Source organism: Dendropsophus ebraccatus, chromosome 5 (assembly GCF_027789765.1).
Source record: "Dendropsophus ebraccatus isolate aDenEbr1 chromosome 5, aDenEbr1.pat, whole genome shotgun sequence".
Taxonomy (NCBI): Eukaryota; Metazoa; Chordata; class Amphibia; order Anura; family Hylidae; genus Dendropsophus; species Dendropsophus ebraccatus.
In genome coordinates, this window is record NC_091458.1 from 25,610,710 (window position 1) to 25,638,484 (window position 27,775).

General features: G+C 45.3%; 1 protein-coding gene across 7 annotated transcripts in view; it reads left to right on the forward strand.

The window, feature by feature from the left end:
• DLG2 (discs large MAGUK scaffold protein 2) overlaps window positions 1-27,775 on the forward strand; it is an 818,767-nt gene that overhangs the window by 449,984 nt on the left and 341,008 nt on the right. The gene's annotated exons all lie outside the window — the stretch shown is intronic.

The following is a 27,775-nucleotide window of genomic DNA, read 5'->3' on the forward strand; positions in this document are numbered from 1 at the left end:
AAAAATCTATAGCTGGACAAAAACATAAAAAAAAATCACTATAACAGATGGTAGACGCAAAACAACGAACCACAAGAATAGAGAGGGATTATGTTGTCCCTTAATAGAATTGTCCTCTTTTTGCAGCCTCTTGCGATATTCTCTAGTAGAGCATATGAAGGGAATACTATGGCGTCCAACTAGGACACTACTAGTGGGAAATGTTTAGTATTTTGTACATCTCTAAATGTTACGCTGTGTACTGTGTGCCATCAGTGTGTTTGAGCGGGCGTTGCAGATGCTGGAGGTGGAGGTTTCCACCATTTCTAACTTATGCTACGTTTACACAAAACGATTATGGGGCGAATTTTCGCGATAACGATCGAATTCGAACGATAATCATACGTGTAAACGCGGCGAACGATCGAAAAATCGTTCATTTTGATGTTTTAACATGTTCATAAATCGTCGTTCGCCGATCGCAAAAAATTCGCCGATCGTTCCGTGTAAACAGTCGTCGCGCGATAGTCCGGCCGCCCGCAGCCCCGCCCCCCGCTCGTGGCCCGGCCCCCCGCTCATCCGCAGCCCCCTGCGCCGGCTTGATCGCCACCCCCGCCGCCGCTCCGATCGCCGGACTATCGCTAAGAACATATGTTACCTGCTCCGCGCAGAAGGTCTTCGGACATCCTCGGCTGAATGCTGAAGAGGAGCACTGATTGGCTGAAGAGGAGCCCTTTGAAATTCCCGGCTCATCTCTTCAGCCAATCAGTGCGCTGAAGAGGGGAGCCGGGGATGTCCGAAGACCTTCTGCGCAGAGCAGGTAACGTATGTTCTTCGCCGCCGCGGTGGGGGCGATCGGATCGGCGGCGGTGGGGGCGATCGGAGCGGTGGCGATCAGGGCGGCGCAGGGGGCTGCGCTTGAGCGGGGGGGGCGGGCTGCGGGCGTACGATCACAAAACGATTTTTCCGTACGATATATCGTACCGTCTAAACGCTGATCGTTATAAAAAAAAATCGTTACTTCGAAATCGTTAATCGTACGATCGGGCCAATAATCGCCTCGTGTAAACTTAGCATTAGGGTCCATTTACACAGAAAGATTATCTGCCAAAGGTTTGAAGCCAAAGCCAGGAATGGATTTGATAAGAGGAGAAATCTCAGGCTTTCCTTTATGACCTGTTCTCTGTTTATAGTCTGTTCCTGGCTTTGACTTCAAATCTTTGGCAGATAATCTTCCAGTATAAATGGACCCTTAGAGAATCTTGTGGAAGTGTGGTGGAGGTTAAGGGTGCCTTCACACCTACCGACTCGCAGCGTTAATACCGCTGCGATTCGGCTAGGTCCTGGCAGTTCACTGTCAGTACATACACGCAGAGGTCTGAACGACCGCTGGCTGAATGTAAATCTGCCGGCCGCTTAACCCCTTCTGATGCCGGCCGCCTCCTGCTCCGCTCTGTATACATTACCTGTCCTCGCTCCACGGGCTCCCGGCGTCATGCTCTCCCGCCCGGCCAATCAGTGGCTGCGGCAGGGCAAAACACTGATTGGCCGGGCGCGAGAGCAGGACGCCGGGACCCCGTGAAGCAAGGACAGGTAATGTATACAGAGCGGAGGCAGGAGGCAGATTTACATACACACAGCGGTCGTTCAGACCGCTGCGTGTATGTACTGACAGTGATCTGCCAGGACCTAGCCGACTCGTAGCGTTATTAACGCTGCGAGTCGGTAGGTGTGAAGGCACCCTAAAGGGGTTCTTTAGTATAAGGCTATGTTCACACATTATACAAGCAACGGTTTTTGTTTGGGACTCAAAAACAGCGGTTGCTGTAGTAAGTGTCAAACAACGATTGTTGTTGAACTGAAAATTGCATTGATTTCAATGCCCAACGGCCGGAAATGATAGACGTTTCAATTATTTCCACGGCTGCACCGAACAACGGCCGGCGTTCAATACATTGTGTGAACAACGGCCGTTGTTTGAATGGACAATGACTATATCCATGTTTTCCACATAGCCTTAGGGCTTTATCCAACTTTAGCAGCCCCCGCTAATCAAATGCCGAAAGTTCGGGTTCGGATGGACTCGAGCATGCTCAAGGTTCGCTCATCTCTAGTGTGAACATAGCCTTAGAGAAAAAAAACATACATATTTTCTTTCAGATACGCCACTCTTATCCTCAGTTTGTATATGGTATTACAGCTCAGTGGCACTCTTTTCGCCGGTGGGGATACTACCACTCTCATCTCTAGTGCATTCCTCTCATTGCTGTGCCAGCCCAAGGAGTGTGGGAGTTGTAGTGGACAATCCCAGTTTCCATGAACAATGTGAGCAGACCATAACGGGGATTACTACCCCATCTTTCTTCAGGTTATACCACTAAATACATTAAGCACTTAACTTTTTTTTGCTTTCTGCTGTAACACAGAAAACAGTCCCCTAAATCCTTCTCTTCCGAAGTCTTCACTAAGACAGAACCGCCAGTATGATACTCTGATAGAGGATTCCTCTTCCTGAAGTGTATAATTTAAATAATGTAAATGCGATGGGCCCTAGGGGCCACTCCGCTATACAGATGTTGGATGGGTGCAGGAATCGGGGCAGCTGTAGGAAGTAGTGGTCATGGTTTAGGCACGAGGGTGCTACAGCTGGAAGCCGGGCTCCTGACCATGCGGGGATACTGGGCATGCGATTCTTCGTTGTCCTTAGTCAGGGCACCAATGATCAAACCAATGCCAAGGTTCAGAAACAACGGTAGTTGTGTATTTATTGTAACGGTGGTAACTAGTAGTAACAGTCTCTCCGGATGCAACAGGCAATCTTGAATAAAGCAGAATAATGGGTGATGCTGCAATAGGCTGTGAGAGTAGCGTGCTGAATGATGGGAGTAGTAGTGATACTGAAGCGGAGATGCTGGGTGGAATGAGACTTGAATTGAATACTTGCTGTTGATGATTTGAGGAGATGATGATGAGAGGAATTGAAGAATGACTGAAGAATCGACACCCAGATGAGAATCTTGAGACTTGAGACAGGAACACAGCCAGTGGACTGGAGCAGCAGAGCACAACGCAGGCCTCTCTCTTTTGCAGGGAGAGAGAGGACTAACAGACAACCTATCCCCTTGATGGTAGGGAATAGACTGAGGTAGCACAGGAAGTCACATGGTAACCCAGCCAAAAGCTCGATGACCATTGGTGTTACCATGGAAGCAGGGCACAGTCACGTGACATCCAGCCATTGCATCATCACACCACTAGGCATACACAGAGGAATATACATGAGGAGTACCATCCTTGAACACTAGGAGGCGACATAATACCTTTTGACACTGATACCTGAATTCACATGCAATAAATGACTGAAATGGCAGACCTGAATACTGCAGGGGTGACACAATACACGCAGTTTGCAGTGGACCATAGCTTTCCAGAACAGAACTGTTTATAATGAAAGTGTGAGCATAAGAAGGGCTGTTCTGGGACACTGCATACCTCCCAACTAGAAATGAGCCGACCTCGGCGAACCACAAGCTGAGGTAGATGTGGCCGAAAGAACATAGAGGACCAGGACAACAAGACAAGAGGAAGGAATGTCAGCGTGAGTGAATCTGTAGATGTGTGTTTCCCACGCTCAAGGCACAGGTGACAAGACATATGAAGAAAAAGAAAACCCTAGTGGCAGGACTTCACCTAGGGGTGCCTAACGTACTCTGGTTACAGGTAGTTAGTGCGTGGACCATCTGACATGGAAGCCAGGACAACTTAACTGCTGGCGGGCGACCCTCCATATTCCAGTCAGTTTGACAGTAGGTTTCCTGTATAAAGTGTTACCCTACTGGAGGAGAACTGTGAAGACCTGTGTATTCCCTTGGCGTGTTTGTGAAATGTCTTGGATACCTGGAAGAGAATAGAACAAAATAATAAAAGCAAGCATACATCTGGGCGCCCATGCATACCGGTCAATCATACAACACAATTACTCAATAGGCCAAACACACGAAAGGGTATCCAAGGTGCAATATGTATGGACAAGTGTGAACGTTAGGTATGACTATGTGTGATAACTACTGTGTTGGGACAAGATAGAGGTGAACAAATACTGGAAACAAAAGGAAGGGAAATACAAAAGACAACAAATACTGCGAGGTCCTGAGGAGAACTGGCTCACATGACTCTGAAGGAAACCTGAGAGAAATCCGAATGAAAATCTGAAGAAAATCTGCATACAAACTGGCTCAACTAAATCTTTCCAGCTGTAGATATAATAATAATACACAATAAGATTATGCATGGAGAAAATAGAAGATTCTTCTGAAAAATACACTTTTTAGAATATACACTTTCCCTGAGGCTATAGATATAAATATGTAGACTGACTTCTTTACTCAGAGGAGGAGGAAACTGTCTGACTCTGACATGAGAACATACACTGTGAGAAGAAATACTTTTTCAAAGGACACACTTTACTCTGAGACTATCTAACTGACTTGTCTGCTTACTCAGAGGTAGGAAAATATATATATATGACTCTGACAAGAAAATAGACTTTTGACTGCTGAAGTGCAATACTGAAGTGCAATACTGAAGTGCAATACTGAAGTGCAATACTGAAGTACAATAATAAACTTCTGACAATCACATACTCTGGAAAATGCTTTAGGAAGGAATGGATAAGTGTCTCTGTGTGGTAGAGTCTCTTTAGGCAACATAGAAAATCGTCCATGTAAAGGCTTTGGGACAGGCACTGAAGAACAGTTTGGTCAGGGAGTGTCCACCAGCACACAGCCGGCCAGTACAGGGACCTGGTCAGGAGGACCAGGCACGAACCCCGAACGTTGCAGGAACTTCACACAGCAAACAACAACAGAACAGGAACAGTTAAGGACTTTGGTCTCTGTTTACTGGGAAGAGGCAGGAGGAACCTCATTAGGCCCCTTCTCCTTCCTCTGCTTTTCCTTCTCCCACGGATAATAGCAGCGTGGAGGGCCTGGAGCAGGAGCATCGCTGGGGCCAGTAGTGACCACAAGGCTAGGGGTCACTGTGGTGACAGGGGAGATAACGGGCGCCACATGGTAGGTGACTGCGGTGGTCGAAACAGCAGCTTTAGCCAAGGTTGTAGAAGAGGCAGTGTTAGCTGCTGTGGTCTGCCCCACTGTAGTGGAAGCTGCGGGAACAGCGGTGGGCATGGCGGTTGCAGCTCTAACGGCAAGCAGCAGGGCTGAGAGGGCCTGCTGAATCTCCTCTATCAGCAGTAGGATCTTTGGCTCACGCGCGAACACCCGTTGTGGAAGGGGCGGCGACTCACGTCCGGGACGCCGCCACAAGCCCGGAGATATGGAGGCTTTGGCCGAGTTCTCCCCCTTAGAGCCGGGGACAGAAAACAATGGAGTCGGTCCACTTACGATCGCGGCGGCCTCCGGTGATGTGGACCCTCCTGCAGGGGAGGCAGAATCAGAGGAGCGGGAACGGCCAGGTCCCGGTGAGATGCTGGTGTCAGATGCGGGAGGTTCCGGTGGCACTGGTACAGCAGAGGCAGGTATGCACTCCCTGCAGGACGCCATCTTGCTGAGCGCTGGCGTGGTCTTGAGGACCTGGGAGGAGGCGGAGCGCAGAGGCTGAAATTCCGCCCCAGTAATCTGCCCGGCAACAGTGACGTCATCTGGCGCAGGCAGCCAATCAGGAGCAGTCAATGCAAAGTCTATGGCGCCGGGCGATTCCCGCGCTTTGGCAGCATGGCAATTAACCCCCTCGTCTCCGGGGTATGGCGCAGTTAGAAATTGAAGAAGACGGCGGCCATCTTGTGTACAGTTCAGGGCCCTGAGTGCCTCGATTACCCCCATGGTGATATGGCAAAGTCTTTTTGGGGTTGCGGCACAGACTTGGGGACACACAATGCGATCGTAATCCTGTTCGTGACGCCAAATGCGATGCCCTGGCCCCTAGGGGCCACTCCGCTATACAGATGTTGGATGGGTGCAGGAATCGGGGCAGCTGTAGGAAGTAGTGGTCATGGTTTAGGCACGAGGGTGCTACAGCTGGAAGCCGGGCTCCTGACCATGCGGGAATACTGGGCATGCGATTCTTAGTCCTAGTCAGGGCACCAATGATCACACCAATGCCAAGGTTCAGAAACAACGGTAGTTGTGTATTTATTGTAACGGTGGTAACTAGTAGTAACAGTCTCTCCGGATGCAACCGGGAATAAGGCAATCTTGAATAAAGCAGAATAATGGGTGATGCTGCAATAGGCTGTGAGATTAGCGTGCTGAATAATGGGAGTAGTAGTGATACTGAAGCGGAGATGCTGGGTGGAATGAGACTTGAATTGAATACTTGCTGTTGATGATTTGAGGAGATGATGATGAGAGGAATTGAAGAATGACTGAAGAATCGACACCCAGATGAGAATCTTGAGACTTGAGACAGGAACACAGCCAGTGGACTGGAGCAGCAGAGCACAACGCAGGCCTCTCTCTTTTGCAGGGAGAGAGAGGACTAACAGACAACCTATCCCCTTGATGGTAGGGAATAGACTGAGGTAGCACAGGAAGTCACATGGTAACCCCAGCCAAAAGCTCGATGACCATTGGTGTTACCATGGAAGCAGGGCACAGTCACGTGACATCCAGCCATTGCATCATCACACCACTAGGCATACACAGAGGAATATACATGAGGAGTAATAATAATAATGAAAGTGTGAGCATAAGAAGGGCTGTTCTGGGACACTGCATAAATAACACTATCCTTACCTACCAAACCTTCTCCTATGTCACCATCCTTACCTACCAAACCTTCTCCTATGTCACTATCCTTACCTACCAAACCTTCTCCTATGTCACCATCCTTACCTACCAAACCTTCTCCTATGTCACTATCCTTACCTACCAAACCTTCTATGTCACTATCCTTACCTACCAAACCTTCTCCTATATCACTATCCTTACCCACCAAACCTCCTCCTATGTCATTATCCTTACCTACCAAACCTTCTCCTATGTCACTATCCTTACCTACCAAACCTTCTATGTCACTATTCTTACCTACCAAACCTTCTCCTATGTCACTATCCTTACCTACCAAACCTTCTATGTCACTATCCTTACCTACCAAACCTTCTCCTGTGTCACTATCCCTACCTACCAAACCTTCTCCTATGTCACTAACCTTACCTACGAAACCTTCTCTTATGTCACTATCCTTACCTACCAAACCTTCTCCCATGTCACTATCTTTACCTATCAAACCTTCGCCTATGTCACTATCCTTACCTACCAAACCTTCTCCTATGTCACTAACCTTACCTACCAAACCTTCTCATATGCCACTATACTTACCCCCCAACCCTTCTCCTATGTCACTATCCTTACCCCCAACCCTTCTCCTATGTCACTATCCTTACCCACCAAACCTTCTCCTGTGTCACTAACCTTACCTACCAAACCTTCTCCTATGTCACTATACTTACCCCCCAACCCTTCTCCTATGTCACTATCCTTACCCCCCAACCCTTCTCCTATGTCACTATCCTTACCCACCAAACCTTCTCCTATGTCACTATCCTTACCTACCAATACTTCTTCTGTCACTAACCTTACCCACCAAACCTTCTCCCATGTCACTAACCTTACCTACCAAACCTTCTCCTATGTCACTATCCTCACCTACCAATCCTTCTCCTGTCACTATCCTTACCTACCAAACCTTCTCCTATGTCACTAACCTTACCTACCAAACCTTCTCCTATGTCACTATCCTTACCTACCAATCCTTCTCCTGTCACTATCCTTACCTATCAAACCTTCTCCTATGTCACTTAGTATGTCCTTACCTACTATATCTGCTCCTACAGTATGTCACTTTCAGAAAAAAATTAAAAAGAACCGGACCCAGAACAGACCCATGTGGCCACCACTTGTAACCTTGGAATATACACCATTAAAAATTACCCTCTCATATTTACCCTTCACCAACCTCAAATCCACTGAACTATCAATGAAGTAAAGGGGTACTCTGGCCATTCAAACTTTTACTGGGGCTTCATAGTAAATAATAATCCTACTTTTACCACACCGCGCTCCCCCAGGGCCCCTACCAAGACAGACTTGTTGTGGCAATGACCAGACAATAACTGATTGAAGCGGTATCGGCTGAGCGCGCTATCACTGCCTAGATGAGTCTCGGAAGTGGCGATAGGTATGGTCCTTGCAGTCTATGTTATGGCGGTGTAAACCCGACCCAGCTCTAATCTTTTTCTGCAGTGTAAAATTACTTTAGCTCCTTCTCATTGGTCTCAAACGTCTCCCCTGCCTCCCATAATGACTCCTCGGCTGAAGACTTATTTCCAGCCCGAGCCGCCTGCAGATGAATCCGTAGCGTGAATTGATTTAACATGTCACTATTGATTGGTATAGGAACCACAAAACTATGAACTAATTGGATAGAGCATGATAAATGAATGTAACATCTTAATATTCATGTACGCTCATTTGTGTCACTGCCCCCCTCCCCGCAGTGTGAGTCACTGTGATCTTCCATTAACTTATTAATTTCTCTCCACCAGTCGCCGCAGAACACTCTCTGCAGAGTCAAAGGATTTCGGGTTTTGCACACTCCGCACGCCAAGAAAAACAAATGTTCCATCGTCCCTGAAATCTGCTCGGTGCACAACATAGAAGTATTTATATATATACTGCGGCTCCCCATGGTTACCCGGCCCTTCTGCCGGTGATATCTACGCTCATGTTTCTATGGTTATCCAGTCTATACTCCGTACAGTGAAGCTTCGAGCAGAGGAAAAAACATCTTCAGTCTTTCTATAGAGTAAACACCCTCATTAGTCACCTAATTACAATAAATGTAAATGAGCGCCCTACGGAAGGGAGCGGTGGAATAATCTGGCACGTTGGAATTGTTTGTGATGATCGAGTAATGTCATCAATTGTCGGGATTTCTAAGAAGAATAGTTTTTTTTGTAAGGTTTTTGAGGAGGGGTCTTGATGGTTTGTAATAGAGGTTAATCAGAGATGACTGGAGCTGTGCAAATATATATAAACATGTACTACAGTGCACATCATGCCGCAGCTGTCACTCGCTTATTATCTTCAAAACGTTCCATTATGATAATGGCGAGACAGGCAGGTGCATCTATACGCATAGGACTTAATGTGCTTTGGGCAGCGCTGGCGCCTCAGTATACGTGTCGAAAAAAGCTTGAAGAAAGAGACACCCTCCTCATGCACCATCTTCCTTATTTCTATCCAGGGGGCAGCTTAAAAGGGTTAGGCAATAGTATGAAAATAGACGTTTTATCAAGTGATTTTCTGTTATGAGATATCTTATATTGATATCACTACCAGCAGCGCCCCCTGCTGTTTCTTGTTCTGCTGGTTTCTGTGTCCACCTTAATTATTGTCTAGTGGTGGACATACAAGAGCGCGAGAGAGAGAGAGAAAATGAGTGTGTTGTACTAATTCTCTCTCTAGGTACATTTATGGGCTTATAGAATTGCATAAAAGAAGCATAGATGCAGAAATAATAAATAAGGAGGGTAAATTGGTGAGAAGAGTGGAGAAGAAAGTTTAGGGGGAAACAGATTCCATAGCATTATGTACTAGTAAGATCTGTGGAGTTGTGTATGAGGGACTACTTTCTGTGCAGGTCAGTGGAGCAAGGCAAGAAAAATAGAAAAATGAGCTCTGGTAACAATGGAGTTATTGAGGGCCAGACTGCAAAGCATTCTGGGAAATGCAGCTGCTTAAGGATATGTTTACACAACGTATATTTTCATAAAACCACGGCCGTTGTTGCACATTGCAACAACGGCCGTGATAAATACAAAAATATACGTTACCTTGCCGTCTATGGAATCCCGGCCGGAGGGTATACACATAGTATACACTCCGGATGGGATCCCTAGCAGCGCCGCAAACAACTGACATGTCAGTTTTCTGCGGCCGCTATTCATTGAATAGCGGCTGCAGAAAACCCTGTCAGTAAACACTATGGAGCGAGCGGCTGGGGCCGCACACTCCATAGTGGGCAGTGGGGAGTTCTGATGCAGACGCGCAGAGATGCGCCCGCATCAGAACTCTGCGGCACTAAAGATCATCCGGCCGGTACTGCAGTACCGTCCGGGATGATCTTTTCTGAGACCGGCCGGTCTCTTACGAATGTCTAAACATAGCCTAAAGGGGGTTATCCAGGATTTAAAAAAAACTAAATTCACTTTCATGGATCTTAGATACAAAATCTACACGTAAACTTAGGACAGGAGAGGTGCTGTTTTTGGATGAAAGAGGGCCTGGACAACACCTTTAATGGCCATGTGATGCACATTGGTACCTGCCTAAGGAAAGGGAACAGTATAGCCTTACACAGGTGTGATGCCCTTTTACAGGGGCCAATTATCAGTAACAGACATTCCAAGGTACCCGATGATCCGTCTGTGTAAAAGGGTCCCATGGCCCCACAGTTTTTTCTACGATAAAGACCTCTACACCTGGTTTTCCTTGCCTATTCTTTAGACTTGTCATAGGACAACTTTGATCTCAATTGATAAGCCAACACAGAGGGGACTGATAAGATATTATGATTAGTGTTGAGCAAGAACTAAAATTCTTGAGTGCTCGACTCAAGTAACGAACCCCATTAAAATCGATGGGAGACCCGAGCATTGAACAAGGTGCCCCATGCTGGCAATAACCGACATTTATTATAGGTGTATGGCCACCTTTACCAGAGCACCGTGAGGTGCTCAGTCGAGCATCAAGCTCAATCTAGCACCCCCATGCTCGACCGATTTTTATTTTTTTGATTATTTTATTTAAGTGTTTGATAGGGTTATATTTAAAGATACAATAAAAAGTTACCAAGCTGTTACTTTAGAGATTGTATAAAACATTAGTAGAATGGACAGCATTTACAAGTTACGTGGGAGTCTAACTTTAACATAATCAGACAGAACGGTGAATAGTTAATAAGGACTCTGCCCACGTGCCGGATTCTGCATTCTGTAAAGAAAAGCTTTTCATTACCTATGAATTAATTCTTGGCCCAGGTAGCTACAAGAACTGAGGTTAACTTATCTTTAAGGCTCCAGGGATTTGTCCTGTAAGGAAGCAGAATGTGACTTGCATGCTGAGTTCAACTTCCCATCATGCCCTGCTTGGATACAAATTATTACCGCAGAGTTTTTTCATCAAACACATGCAGTCCTGGAGTATATGGGCCATGTTTTTGGTAACAGAAATATGGTGGTTCTCCCCTATCGACTACTATCTTTCCCTATCACTTCCTCTTTCCTTTCTTGACTTTGGACATATTGTATATGTTGTGCAAGATTTCCCACCTTTGCAGTTGCAATAAAGACAAACTGCCAATACTTCTAAACCGACCAGGAGATTGTAGTTGAACTGAGCATGTGCGACCATTTTACTGGATTCCATAAGGTGGTCAAGTAACTGGTTATTAAAACACATGGGGGATTAAAGGGGTATTCCGGGAAAAATAAACTTTTCCCCTATCCACAGGATAGGGTGAAAAGTAGGAGATCGTGGGGGGTCTGACCACTGAACCCCCACGGCTTTGTTATCAATAGAGTCCTGGTTCGGAACGCGACCCACAACTCTATTCATTCTTATAGAGCGATGGAACAACCCGAGTACATCGCTCTTCCGGCGTACTCTGCTTTCTCCATCGCTCCATAGGAATAAATAGAGCCGCGGGTCGCGTGCCTATTTATTAGAAAGCCGGCGTGGGTCTGATACAGAGATCATTGGGGGGGTTCAGGGGTCGGACCTCCCGCGATCTCCTACTTTTCCCTATCCTGAAGATAGGGGAAAAGTAAATTCTTCCTGGAATACCCCTTAAAATCTATACCTCTCGATCGGGAGCTTAGGGCATCAATGAAGAAGAGCACAATTTTTGGCACTGTAGTTGAAGTTTTGGTAGTTTATGCTAGGATGTTTCTAGCCAGGAAAGTGTTACGCTCTCTTCTAGCACAGTTGGACCATTTATTATATGGCGCAGAGGCCCAGAGAGGCTGGGAAGGGTGGGTACAGCCACCCACAGAGAAGGCATGGCCTCTGCGGGAATTTAACATTTTTAGCCGGGAAATGGCAGTGAAATCTATGTCAGCTCTGAGCTGTCAAAAGCGTTTGGGTTCAGAAAACCTGCTTCTTTTCCATCGCTTGCTTACCAGTAAGGATCCCTACACCATGGCGAAGTATGTACTAAACAAGGAAAATAAAGCTGTCCACCAATGCAGAACCTAGAAAGTGGACAAACTGAAGGTGATGAGACACAACACAAGGGGGCAGTATAACAATAGAGTAATGAGGATGTGCCTCAAAACTCAAACCTTTTTTATAGAGTGTAAATTGATAAAATGTTCTGACATCTTCAATGCGTTGACCCCCCTTTAAGAAAGCCTACATTAAATTGACAGGCTGGAAATATTGTTGTAATTGCCTAGAAAAGGAATGATACAGGTTTACTATGTAGAGGATGAACACGAAGCCAAGGATCAGCTCTATAAATAGGAAACGTGGGCTTGTTACGTTTAGCTAGCTTCCCATGCAGAAAAAAGCTACAACAAAACTCCATAACAAATGCTTTATTTTAATGCTCCTATATTGGTTTTGCTCCCATACAAATAAATTTCAACCCTCTCTGCCAATAAGGCAGTGGATGATATTAAACATTAATAAATTATGTGAGGCCCATCGAGGAGATAGGATTGAAGCTATAGGAACAGTAAGTTTTTATACTGAGCTGTTATTTGAATTTGAATAGTTTGCAATTTTTTTGTAAAAAAATAAAATTAATTAATTATATTTTTTAGATATTAAAAAAAAAAAATAATTTTCAGATCACATTATTCACAGTAAAAATAAATCACATTAAAAGATCAATACAAAGTAGCCAAGAGAGTCCAGGATTGGGTTATGGGATGTACGGACCCAACTCCGTAAGAGAATATTAGGTTGAAATTATGGGTGGTGTTCAATGGTTTTGGGATCTCCAGAACTGGAGCTGATTTTATATAGTCTCTTTATGCCTCTTAGAGGATTGCTTCTATTTGGGGTACTTCCTTCTGTACTCTACTGTAGCGTCATAAGGCGTCTATTCATATATATGGACCTCCATAATACAAGGATAGTTAAAGTCCATCAGAACTGAAACTGCTTGTAATAGGTAAGAGCCCTATCACTCACCTGAGTGTTGGCCGAATAGGCTGGCCTTGATCTATGTAACAGGCCAGTGATTAGCTGACAAATGACCAAACGTTCCTGGGCAGATCAGGTCATTTTTGACCTATCAAAAAGTCATTATCTATTGGCCACGCACCTCTCTGTTTATGTAGGCGATGTGTGGTAACTGAGGGCCACACAAACAATCTAGTGATCAGTTGTACAGACCCCACTGTACAGTTATCGAATATTATAGGCTCTGTGAATACGCATCTATGAGGTGGACGCTCTTTTACAGTTAGCGTTGGGCCATCTAGTAGGGCCCTAACTCTTTATTCTGGCTCATCTAGGTAGGACACTCCACTAGGGGTGACCCTACTGTGATGCCCATATGTCACATAGGGAATACAGATAGAAAGGACACCCCATTATGATGCCCATATGTCTTATAGGGCCTTATATAGAAGGAAAACACCACTATGATGCCCATATGTCTTATAGGACCTTACATAGGGGGACACCCTACTATGATGCCCATGTGTTTTATACGGTGTAAAGATAGGGAAGACACTCCACTATGATGCCCATATGTCTTACAGTGTCTTATAGAGGAGGAAAGCACCACTATGATGCCCATATATCTTATAGGACCTTATATAGGGAGGGTACCCTACCATGATGCCCATATGTTTTATAGGGCCTACATAGGGGTACACCACACTTTAATGCCACCACACTTGAAGGCAGATTTTCTAACTTTTGCTGGTTATAAAAAACAGACTAAACACAGGAATTCCGGACAGTACAGAGAGTCACGGCTCAATGTGTCCATCAGTCACATGACTGCCTTCTCTCTGTGAGCGCTCAGATGGCTTGAGGATACACTGGACTTCCTGCTTTCTGACTGTTTGAGAAAAAAAAAAATCAGAAAACAGGAAGTGCCTTGTTCTCCATGAAAACTAAAAAAAAAAAACCTAATGAATGTAAATTGCAAACTTGCTTTATATCACATCTACTTTTGGTTTAGATTTTGAAAGTTATAACGACAGGTACACTTTAAGAAAAGAACAACTTTAGCTCCTGCAATGGGTTTTCATTACAGTCTGCTCCAGCTCTACCTTATCTTTCATTAAAGTCCTTGATTTTCTTAGTGTAATTCATTTGACAAGCTGCTCAGACAGTGCCATGGTTTTACTCTAGCTGGTGGATCTCCGGAGACCTGCAAACAACTTCCATCTGCCTTGATGTGACACCAGTATACACTAGACAAATATACAGGAGGGATGGAGAGAGGGGACAGGGAACTGGGGAAGGACAAGTTCTTTTTTGGTGTACTTGCATTAACACCGCATTTTTGTAGTCAGTTTAATGTATCCATTTTTAAATGGTTACTTTTAACATGGTTTTTTTTTATAATGAAAGTCAATGGAAAAACATATCCAAACCGATTTCACATAACTGTGTCCATTTTTGCATCCATTTTTTTTTTATGTATACGTTACCGGGTGAGACAAAAGTTTGTGAATCTTGGCAAATGTTCCCAAGAATGATCCCATTGCTTGCTATAGATTCATACGCCATATACCAGAAAGGACGCAGATTCCTTATTTTTCTTTACCTTAGCTAGGAACAACCTAATGTTTGCTTGTTTAGCACTATGCAATATCCAGAAGCCCCATAGGCAGTGAATGGATCGGTAGCACAGCGGGTGCACTGCTGCCACAGCGGATCCAGTACGTGTAAAAGGTACTCCACCGCTACAACAACAAAAAAAAATCTTTTAAATTAGAATGTTATATAGATATGTTATTTACTTCTATTTAAAAATCTTATCAGATGCTGTATGTACTGAAAGAAGTGTATTCTTTCCAGTCTGACACAGTGCTCTCTGCTGCCACCTCTGTCCATATCAGGAACTGTCCAGAGCAGGAGAGGTTTTCTATGGGGATTTGCTCCTGCTCTGGACAGTTCCTGACATGGACAGAGGTGGCAGCAGAGAGCACTGTGTCAGAATAAAAAGAATACACCTTTTCCTGCAGGGCATAAAGCATCTGATTCATACTTGAAGATTTGAGATTTTTAAATTAATTTACAAATCTATATAACATTCTGACACCAGTTGATTTGAGAGAAAAGAAATTCAGCGTAGAACCCATTTGAAGTGATTTTTTTAGCCCTCTGATCGTCTCGCACATTCAGTCCTCTAATAAAGCATTATGATAATAGAAAGAAGATAACTGAATATTGGCCAAGTCAAGACATTTAGCCTCTTCTAACTTGTTGCCCCACTTGGCGGCCATTGCTGGTGTCATTCAGCGTTGTCTTTGTTACTATTTTATGGGGAACTCTTGGTTATTTTACAGTTCTTTGTCCTCCTTTTCTGACTCACTCTGTAACTATTCTGCATCGCTCAGAAGACCAAGCTGAGCCGCCGATCGGAGTGAGTCAATGTTCCTTCCACAATTATTACAGAGCGGACGGCGTCTGTGTGAAATGTTCTTTTTACTATATGACATTGTTAGATGGTTCTCCTTCTATTTTGAGAGAATTTCTAATGAAATGAGGAAAGTGCCGCAGTCATCTGTTACCATGGAGCTCTCTCAATGGCTTGCTCTCTCATTCCTACTCGCCGGTTTCATTCAGCTCCGTTTAGAAGATACATGTCTATATTTCTATCATAAAGTAGTAGAGATCCTAAAGTGTTCCTGTCACTAAAGATTTGTCAAAAAGTTTTAGTGGTGGTGAGACCCCCACCGATCGCTAGATAAAGCCGGTACGCCTGGCTTGTTGCATGAGGAGGGCTTCATAGACAATAGAGCCCACCTCCTGCAACAAGTACAATTGGGCAACACAGCCACGTCCATTTGGTTAAATCTAGTGATCGATGGGGGTAGTGCGGCGCTAAGAAATTATTAACAAAATAACACACATTACAAAGTTATACAACTTTGTAATGTACGTTATGTATGTGAATGGCCCCCTTCCCCGTGTTCCCCGCCCCCCGCCCGTGGACCCGGAAGTGAAGTGCATTATACATACCTGATTCGTGTCGACCCCTGTCTGCTGTCTTCTGACAGTGATGTAATCTTCGGGAGGCCGGCCGACCCGCTCCTGCCATCCATCATGCCGGCCCCCCTCTGCCGCGTCATAACTATGCTCAGCACAGTTATGCTCAGCCAATCACGGCTGAGCACAGTTATGACGCAACAGAGGGGGGCCGGCATGAGGGACAGCAGGAGCGGGTCGGCCCGCCTTCTTAGCGCCGCACTACCCCTTTAAGTAGCAGTGATTTTTAAAGAGGCAATCTCCAAACTGGGGCTCCTCGACAACTGAAAGCTACACCTCTTGTGGTATAAAGACACCTTTGTTTGTCACAGACCCTTAACTCTTGTAACTCTTCAGGTTTCTAAGAAGTCAAGTAATGGAGAAGTGAGAAATGTAAGCCCTATTGGTGTTGCTGCCTAAGGGTATGTGTACACTACTAAAAACAGGCAGATAACTTCCAGAGGATTCCGTGCGCTCTCTCACTTGAAGTTCCCCCGGTCCTATAGCCTCCACTCTATGCTCAGGCAGATTCCGCCATCCACCCCAAAGAGTTGACATGGCAATCAAGCGGGAGCGCGTGCCAGGGGGGCAGCATTTATGGAATCTGCACATACCCTAACTTTGATGCGGTAGACCACACAAACCACAAAGCAGAAGCAACAAGTGCTAAAGCGCTTATCCTCTGTCACCTATCACTCTTTACAGAGTCTTGAAGACACATAAAAACAACAACTGTGTGTCTAGAGATTCATGAAATGGATTTCCATTTTTGCATCAAATCACCATGCACAATGCCAGGCGTTGGCTGTAATGGTGTACAGTATGTTGTCTCTGAACTCTGAAGCAGTGGACATGACCCTGGAGTGATGGATCATCTCGCTGACTTTCTGTTGGACAATTCTGGAATTGATGACTGCAGGAGAAGGCTACTCGTGTTGACCGAACCTGTCAAACTGTTTGGGTTCGGCAACGTTCTCCTCCTCTCTTCCGGGAAGACTTTCTACGAGATTTTTGAGGTATCTTTGACAATTTGTTTCATTTGTTCCATTTAGACAAGTCCTTTGGGAAGTCAAGTCCAAAACTTTGATAAGAAGGTTTAGCTCTTGGGTAGGGTCTTCCTCAACACCAAACTAATCTATACACCTCTCTGGAAATAAGGGGCCAAACCCTGAATAAAATCCTCACACCATTATCCCTAAGTTGAAGGAGAGACTACTGTTTTTATTCCCTTAGGCAGCCTTTAGTGTTGAGCAGACCAGTCAAACTGTTCGGGATTAGAGAATGTTGACAAACCCAAACGCTCTACATTGATTCCCCACTGCTGCAGAAGTTGAATGCTACCCAAGGGAGTCCTGGAAAACTTGGATACAGCCATTGGCTCTATCCGTGTTTTCCTGTCAGCCCTAGGGCCGCATCTAACTTCTGCAGCCATGAGGAATCAAATGCAGAGCGTTTGGGAGTGGTGTGGAGAAAGACCTTGTCTAAGAGAGAAACCTTCTCATCCAACTTTTGGATCTGACTTCACAAATGATCTTTTGTCTAAATGGAAACGAATTCTCAAAGACACCTCCAAAATCTTGTGGAAAGTCGTCCCAGAAGAAAGGAGGCTTTTATAGCCACCACAGATGCCAAGCCCCTTAATAACCTCCATGATTTTGGAACAATGTGTCCAACATGCTCGTGAAGGTCAGGTGTGATGGCCATATAGTGTATTCTAATCTAAAGTGAAGTTCTGGTGTAAATGAGGTCAAAAAGCATCTATTACTTAACCTTTCTTGATGAAGGTTGGAGGCCATTACTGGTGGTTGTGCCTGTTAGAGCAGCTATGTTGTTAAGCCAGTAGAGCACCGAACCCAAAGTTCCACATCAGGAGAAATATTTTACCAAGGGCATGCTTAGGCCACATTCACATGTTCCGTGTTCTGCGCAGAACAATGACATGGAATGCATGAAATGGACTCCCCCTCTGCCCGGGCAGCATCTGTAATTAGATGCTGGGAGTGGGGGAACTGTATGCCTATGCATCGCGCTGTAATGAAGCAGCCGCACGGCTCTGTCATTACAGCGTGGCCCATAGGCATATACACATATCTGTACAGTTCCCCTACTCCCAGCTTCTAATTACAGATGCTGCCCGGGCGGAGGGGGAGTCCGTTACATTATAACTCAGTATCATGATAAGAAAAAAAATCATTAAACAAGCAACAAACTTTATATATAATACCTCCTAACAATTACATTTTTGCTGGGCGAAGAGGCAAGGTTTGTGTAAAGTTGCATAAAGGAGCACTCCCTGACAAAGGGGTGGGCTTACATTTTTTGTGATCTGAGGGTCAGATGTTCAGTGATCTAGAAATAATTTAAAATGGAGACCAATGTAATTGGCGCCTTGCACATATTTTTGTAGTAGTGGCACTAGTGTTACGCAGACCCGTGAATCTATTTTGGCAACGTTCTCTGAACCCAAACGCTCTGCATTTGGTTCCCCACAGCGGCAGAAGTTAGATGCCGACATAGGGCTACCAAGAAAACATGGGCGGCATCCAATTTCTGCTGCCACAGGGTATTAAAGGCAGAGTGTTCGGGTTCGGAGGATGTTGCCAAACCCCAATAGTTTGACAGGTCCACTCAACAATAAGTGGCACTTTAAGGGATATTCCTTGTTACAATTAAGGGCGGGGCTTCAATGTGTGTGTAATTTACATTTGAAGGGGGAGATTTATCAAACATGGTGTAAAGTGAAACTGGCTCAGTTGCCCCTAGCAACCAATCAGATTCCACCTTTCATTCCTCATAGACTCTTTGGAAAATGAAAGGTGGAATCTGATTGGCTGCTACGGGCTACTGAGCCAGTTTCACGTTACACCATGTTTGATAAATCTCCCCCGAAAATTAACACTAAGGCCCTTATGGTAGTGGCAGCTCAGAATAAATGGTATGACCCGACTGCCTTATAAATCATGGGCAGGAAATGTGGACGTAGCTTATTTTTTTATTCTAATGTATTTTAAATGTAAATCTTTCCCTTTTCAACTCCTTGATGCAATAGACAGATCCGGCGGCAGATTTGTGCATTCACAAACCAATTTACAGATTAAGCAGATACTCTTGGCAAACACATTCTACTGAATTGGATCAATAGTCATGTTCCAAGCCCTGCACTTCAATTTGGAGATTGAGCGAACGTCTGTGGGAATGAATTACCGCTGTCATCTTAACTTTGAAGAGGAAGAAATAAGCAAAACAAAAAGGAGGTAAAAATATGGCTGCGGAGATTGACGCGTGCTAAAACGCAGCATAAAATATACATTCCTTATGCAATACTTGAACTCTGGGGGTTGTTTTTGACCTTGAAGACCATCGACCATGGTGACAGAGCTTTAAAGGTGGTTGTCTCAATGCAACCTCCCCTACATAACAGGAATCACCTCGATCACTAGTTGGGGTAATCAGCGGCCACTACTGGAGAAATGAAGTATTACATGTCACTCTCCAGAGTTCAGTTTTGGGTCTGATTTGGCTGAAGTGCCATAACTGCCCTATGATTGCCCATGCAAAGTAGATAGATAGATAGGAGATAGATAGAAGATAGATACTGTGTTTACTGTGCAAAGTAGAAGCCAGTGGTGGGCAGTTACTACAAGACAGGGGAGGGGTACCTGGCAGTTGGCTGTGAGGCGCAATGCATGCTAGGAGATGTAGTTTCCCGGCTGGTTGCCATGATGTAAGACTGGGATAATTTGTAGAAATTTGTAGGAGCAGCGCATTCAAGTGGAAAAGGTGTCAAAGAATCGGTAGAGGATCACTGAGTGCACTTTTTTTAATGGGATCACTGGAGTTCCCCATTAACTTCTTCTACCCTTCGTACTGATGCCTCCCTCTTAAAGGAATGTCATTTCTCGTCTTCTTTTGTATAATCCCTTGATTCTTTCGGTGACTTTACTTGATCCCATTCCTATTTTGCCCTTTGGATTTATGCCCAACGCTCTTCTTGATAAATTTCTAATCCATCTTCTCTTCATCACCCTATCCCCCATTTGTTCCTCTGCTCGGTTCTTTCTGTCATTGAACCTGACTTATCCTGTGACCACAATTCCATATCATCTAACTCTTTCTCCATGACTTCTGGAGCATTGCTGCTGAAAACATGCGGCAACTCCTTTACCGCAATCCGCACAAGGAACTCTATACCTGTGTGATGGGGAAAGGATTGTCTGATCAGACACAAACCCATTGACATCTATGGCAAACCTGGTTACTAACACTTGGTCAAACCCCTATTTTTATCAGGAAAAGCCAAGAAAAAAGTAGTATTAAAGGGTTGTCCAACCAGGCCGCCATTTTGCGGAATACCTTGGGAGGGTTGAGTGAAAACAATTACATCCACTTACGTCCCTGGCTCCTGCACTTTTAAAGGTGAAGATTGGGGAGACTTCCTTAGTCAATGCCAAATGGCTCCTTTCCACTTCTCCATAACAGCTATCTCTTTCGACCACTGGCCCAGCTCACCACCCTCCACCATTGTCTTCTATTGTCTTATCTTCTGTTGTCACATATGATAACTAAGGCAGGAATACCCCTTTAAGAGATATTCGACTACTACCTTCATGACTGCAGCCAACTGATACTTCACCTCGTAACTCTATAAATCTATATTGTATATTTGATATTGTTTTTTCGTTATAGAACGAGCCCTTAAGATGGAGGTTGAATAGTGATGAGCCTTAATTAATTTGATGCCAGAAGTAAGACATGAATATTAATTATTAGCCTCCTAAGCATGAATTAATTATTGTACATCGCATTTCACTCCGGAGCTGTCAGCGCATCACTAGTCCTAATTTCTCCCCGATTAAAAATGGAGATTGTGTTTTCTTTTAATGTCTGCATTGGAGCTGTTGGCCTTCAGGTAAAATGTAGTTTTCAATTAAAAACAAAAACAAAAAAAGCCAAACGATGATAAGGAGCGGGGAGAAAGCCAATCGTTTCTGTCCTCTAAGTCATTCGGTCGTTTGGCCGTGAACATAGGAGGAAGCAATAAAGTTATTGACAAAGTACACAAATTATTCTCATCGGCAGAGGTGAGAAATTGGATCTTTGATGAGATACCGGGGATTACTGCCTTTTTTAGTTGGCTGAACATAAACAGGCAAGTTCTGACTTAAAGGGGAAGTACCAGAAGTAATATAGATTAGGTCATTAAAGTGTTGCTATCATTTAAAAGAACTTTTGACGTACTTGGTTGGGGACTGGGTGTTCAGACTCTCAGTGATTGGTAGAATAAACCAGGAGAAGCTCTGGGTTGACCGCTTCTCTGCTGTTTCTTTTGTCTCTGCTGTAGGAGACAAGCTCCATTGACTTAATTTAACCCCTTAAGGACCGGACTAATTTTCATTTTTGCGTTTTCGTTTTTTCCTCCTCGTGTATATAAGGCCATAGCAGTTGCATTTTGACACCTACGGACCCACATGAGCCCTTATTTTTATGCGTCACAAATTGTATTTTGCAAAGACAGGCTGAATTTTCGCCTAAAATATGCTGCGAAACTAGAAAAAAATTATATGTGCAGTGAAATTGAAAAAAAAAAACACGATTCTTTTTCTTTGGGAGGGCTTCCTTTTTATGCCGTGTTTCCTATGGAAAAACTGACATGTTATATGTTCCTGAAGTCGGTACAATTAAAATGATACATAATATGTATAACTTTTATATTAATTGATGGCTCGTTAAAAAATAAAACCTTTTACAGAAAATAAACGTTCCCTAAAATCGCTCTATTCCCATGCTTATAGTGCTTTTATCCTTTGGTCCACTGGCGGAACTACCGCCGTAGCGGCCGCTACGGGGCCCCTGGCATCCGGGGGCCCTAAGCCTTGGCCCCCGAAGCTGACCGCCTGCAGCACCCGGTGGCCGAGCGGGCCTCCAGGGTGTTAAGTGTTCTAATTGACAGCGCGAGAAGCCATAGGCTTCCCGCCCTGTCAATTACTCTTGTGACCGCAAGCAGTGTTTTGCTTGCGATCACAAGAGTGTCGGCCCGGCCCCCGCCGGATGAGCAGCTCCCTGGTCGAGTCCCACGCAGCGTCATCACTAAGCTCAGTATGCGCCGCCGCGGCTGGGACTTCCGGGTACAGAGAGCATGTCACTCTCTGTACCGGAAGTCCCAGCCGCCGCGGCGCACACTGAGCTCAGTGATGGCGCTGCGTGGGACTCGACCAGGGAGTTGCTCATCCGGCGGGGAAGAAAGAAGAGACCAGCGACCGACGGGGGAGCGTGTGGTTTGGTGAGTTCTGTTTTGTTTTTTTCTTTTTTATCAGAGGGGAACAGTGGGGGCTATATGGGGGAAGGACAACAACAGTGGGGGCTATATGGGGGAAGGACAATAACACTGGGGGCTATATGGGGGAAGGACAATAACAGTGGGGGCTATATGGGGAAAGGACAACAACAGTGGGGGCTATATGGGGGAAGGACAACAACAGTGGGGGCTATATGGGGGAAGGACAACAACAGTGGGGGCTATATGGGGGAGGACAACAACACTGGGGGCTATATGGGGGAAGGACAATAACAGTGGGGGCTATATGGGGGAAGGACCATAACAGTGGGGGCTATATGGGGGAAGGACAATAACAGTGGGGGCTATATGGGGGAAGGACAACAACAGTGGGGGCTATATGGGGGAAGGACAACAACAGTGGGGGCTATATGGGGGAAGGACAACAACAGTGGGGGCTATATGGGGGAAGGACAATAACAGTGGGGGCTATATGGGGGAAGGACCATAACAGTGGGGGCTATATGGGGGAAGGACAATAACAGTGGGGGCTATATGGGGGAAGGACAACAACAGTGGGGGCTATATGGGGGAGGAACAACACTGGGGGCTATATGGGGGAGGAACAACACTGGGGGCTATACGGGTCTGGGGATGCAGAAGACTGAGGGCTGCCTATGGGGGGTTGCACAAGACTGGGGGCTGCCTATAGGGGGATGCACAAGACTGGGGGCTGCCTGTAGGAGGATGCACAAGACTGGGGGCTGCCTGTAGGGGGAGGCACAAGACTGGGGGCTGCCTGTAGGGGGATGCACAAGACTGGGGGCTGCCTGTAGGGGGATGCACAAGACTGGGGGCTGCCTATAGGGGGATGGACAACACTGGGGGATACCTATAGGATGATGCACACACAGAGGTAGCCATATACTATCAGGCAGGGATAGTGAACCTTGGCTCTCCAGCTATTGCAAAACTACAGCTTTAGCTTTGACTGTCCACACATGATGGGAGTTGTAGTTTTGCAACAGCTGGAGAGCCAAGGTTTCCTACCCCTGGTATAGGGGATGCACAGAGGTTGTTATCAACTATAAAGGGACACAGAGAGGGAGGCTCCCTACTATAGGAGATGCAGAAAAGACCATCTATATGGAGGACTGAACAAGGGACCATCTATAAGGTGTCTACACGGAGCGGGGCATATTAGGGATATATATATATATATATATATACACACACACACATACACTACAAAGAGTCAGGGTTACCCACTAAATGAGGGCTTAAAGGAGCCAGTGCAGTTAGTAGAGAAATGAGGATGGTGAGAGAGTGAGGAGCCTAATATGTTTCTCTGCCAGATTCTGTGGATTCGTGGCTCGGAGAAGTTCTCATAACGGCCCAGGGTAGACGGAGAAGATGATGAAAAGGGGAACTCCGATCAGAGAAGACGTCCCCTGTGAGTCACCTGATGTTACTGCACTGTAATTTGTATGGTGTACAGATTCTGTGTAGAGTTGGGTGTGTTGATGGCATAGTGGTCGGTCAGAGGAGGGGGGCCCCAATCAAAAGTTTGCTATGGGGCCCAGTCATTTCTAGTTACGCCCCTGCTTTGGTCTATGGGGCGGCGATAGCAAGCATGTTTGTTTATTTATTTATTTAGATTTATAAAATGGGAAAAGGGGGGTGATTTGGACTTTTATTAGGGGAGGGGGGTATTTATTGATAAGAACACTTTATTTTGTTTTCACATACAGTAATTAGAAGCCCCCTGGGGGACTTCTATATACACAGCACTGATCTCCCATTGATATCAATGCTGTGTATATAATAGAGTAATGATCCATTAGATCGGTGCTCTATTATAATGGTCTGCTGCAGACCATCTGAATGGGATTGCTGAGCCGGGATCAGTGTCATTCCGACGCTGAGCCCCGGCTGGCTCATTACAATGGATCTCCCCTCTGCGATTGCATCGCGGGGGGGAGATCCCCCACTAGACACCAGGGAGAGGGGCCACCACCACTATTCAAATGCAGCTGTCAGCTTTGACAGCTGCATTTGAATAGTTAATCAGCCAGCGGCGGCGATTGGCCATGGCGACTAAGACCTGCAGTCCCTGGCTGCACATAGCAACCGGGGACTGTGGGCTGCAGAGAGGGCTCACGTTGGGAGCCCTCTCTGATCCCCCTTAATGGCTGCATGACGGGTATACCCGTCATGCATCATTAAGGGGTTAAAGGTACATCGCTTTAAGTTTTTTATGTGAATATCGTTGGGATGCCGATGCCGCTGTCCTTTTTTTTTAACCGCCAGGTTCCCACACACAGCCCCAGTCTATTCCCAGGCACCAGCCTGGCCTAAAGCACTGGAGGCAGGCCTGTCTGTACCCAGTGTGACAAAACTCCTCCCCTCTGTGAGCCACAATCAATGGAGCCACATCACAGAGAGGAGGGGTTTTTGTCACACTGGGGGCCGACGGGCCCGCCTCTAGTGTTTCAGGCCAGGTCTGCGCCCGGGAATAGACTGGCGCTGTGCCCAGGAACCAGCCTGCTGATCTATTTATATAAAAAACTTAAAGAGATGTACCTGATGTTTATTTCGCTTTAAATTTAAAAGGACCCACAGTGGACATTAAGACCCCAGAGGTAGATCTTGAAGCCCCAGATGTAGACATTGATGGCAAAGTTTAAGGTCTAAAATTCAAGATGCCTTTGGTAAATCTAGCTGCAGGCAGATAGACAGGGAGAGAAGGACTTGAGGAGTGCTTCTCTCCATTCATTCTATTGAACATCTCGACTAATGTCTCCAATCTGGTAACTAGTGTTGAGCGGAGAAGCCAAACTATTCAGATTCGGCAACATTCTCTGAACCCGAACAGTTAGGACTCTCCGCTCAACACTACTGGTAACTCCATGCCCTTAGGCTCCCAAAGCGAGGTATGGCTAGATCACATTTATCAGAAGTTATAATGATATATAAATGTGTCCACCTTCACCTTTCCTTTAGTTAAGCTAAGGACTCAAATACCTCATAAAGTTCATAAATATATTATAAAATGCTATTTGAGCTTTATACACATTACAATCACTGGTTGTCCACACAGACACAGTGTCACAAAATGATGTTGTTGTGAAAAGTCGGTAGTCACACACCATACATTTACACATTCCGTGCACAGTCCGTAAATACAGACAATTCTCTAAAGACTGGAATTCGGTACTCCCTTCGTCATCATCATGCCGGGAGCCCCGAAACTATTTAAATCTTCACTTAAAACGCCACTGTACTGACACATGAAGTTCCAGAGCTCCCGGCATCATTATGAATGATGATGCCAGGAGTTGCGAATTCTGGTCCGTAGCACATTGTCCATGCATGGACTATAATTATGGAACTTGTGAATGGCTCCTTAGAAAAGACCCAGGTACAGTTTATATTTGATATTTTGCACCAGATGTTGGAGAGCTACATATACAAGTCTAATGCACACGAGATGCTGTAGACTGTTCCCCGGTCAGCAGCATGCAGCATGGCACAGGCAGTGTGCAAATCTCTGCAGGGAGAAACAAACCTTACAGTTATTTGTAAAAACTTTTGACGCCTCATCACAGTGTGATGCAGAAGATCTTATTCCTTCACTTCATGGACTATTATAAAGCGAAAGAGTCCGATTTGATTGACAGCAAGACTGCATGCTGTGAGAGGGGAAGAAGGGCAGCAGAGCATACAGCACAGCTCTTACATGCGATCAGGAACAGACACCTACTCATCAACCAGAGAGAAACTGTGTTACGCGGTGTAAGAATTGTGAATGTGCATTGACAAAACCCAACAGATGGAAGCGAAATAACCCGAATTTGCAGGTTACACACAACATTTCTGGCTGTGCTATATCTTCATCTACAGATGTCTAAGAAGGGATTTAGTTAAGGAAACAAACAGTAGCGCACAGTTTGTGCAACTTCCATTTAAGGGTGCGTTCACACCTACAGGATCTGCAGCAGATTTGCAGCAGATTTGATGCTGTGTTCAGTTATTTACATGAAATCTGCTGCAGAACATCAGCTGCAGATCCTGTAGGTGTGAACGCACCATAAAGGAGATTTTTTTTTTTTCAAATTTAAACGGCAGGGATTCAGTGCCGGATTGATGCTCTGGGACCACGCCGATCTCCAGGATCTCCACCAGAGACGGCGTCATGACCCGGCTGATGGACTGGCCACTCAGCCAGTCAGTGATTAGGGTGGGACGCTGCTCCAGTCACTGACTGGCTGAGCGGCCAGTCCATCAGCCGAGACAGGCATTTTCCCCAGAGTCGTGACGTCATCACAACTCAAGGGAAAATGCCTTCACGTCGGGACTCCTAGGGACGGTCAGATGGCACATCGCAGGCACGGGGAGAGGTAAGTAATGCTTCATTGTTATGCTCTCCTATGCCCCGGCACCTGTCACATCCTTGATGGAGATGGATTCCCCTTTCAAGTCAGCTTTGTCTGTTTTCGGCTTCCTGACTGCCCCCAGTCACTGCAGGTAGACCAGAGGGGGTCTCGGGCCCCTGATCTTGATATAGGTCCCCTAAATACCAAATGTTCAGAGAAAGTTGCTGAACCCAAACAGTTCGACAAGTCCGTCAACACTAACTGCCATCTATCATAGACACGTATGGCATAGCCTGACTACATCTGGCACTACAATTTGGGCAACACACTGTATGGCATGGTTATTTGTACACTGTATGACAAAACCTGCTACACAGGGTACCCTCTAACGTGAGCTTGTCCCTGCCTAATATTCCATAATACAGAAGTACAGGGATACCATACACAATCCTTTAGTCTTGAAAGTGTTAAAATTTGATTTGTGTTTTTGCATATTTTAATCATTTATATAGCGCTAACATATTCAGCAGCGCTGTGCACAACAGTGGTGGCATCCCTGCCCAATGTCACTATTCTATTGCTGTCTATGCTTTATGGCATAATATAACTATTATTATTTTTTTATACCTTGGTGCACTTTTTTTATATTACTATTATACCATAAGTGCATTATTAGTGTATGATACTTATTATTACCCTAAAGCAGCTATTATTATACCTTGGTGCACTGTACTATTATATTACTATGATACCGTAACGCTTTATTACATACAATAACTATTATTAGTGTATGATATTTATTAATACCTAAATGCAGCTATTATTATTCCTTGGTGCACTATAGTATTATAGTCCAATTATACCATAACACATTGTTACATGGTATAACTACTACTATTATTATTATA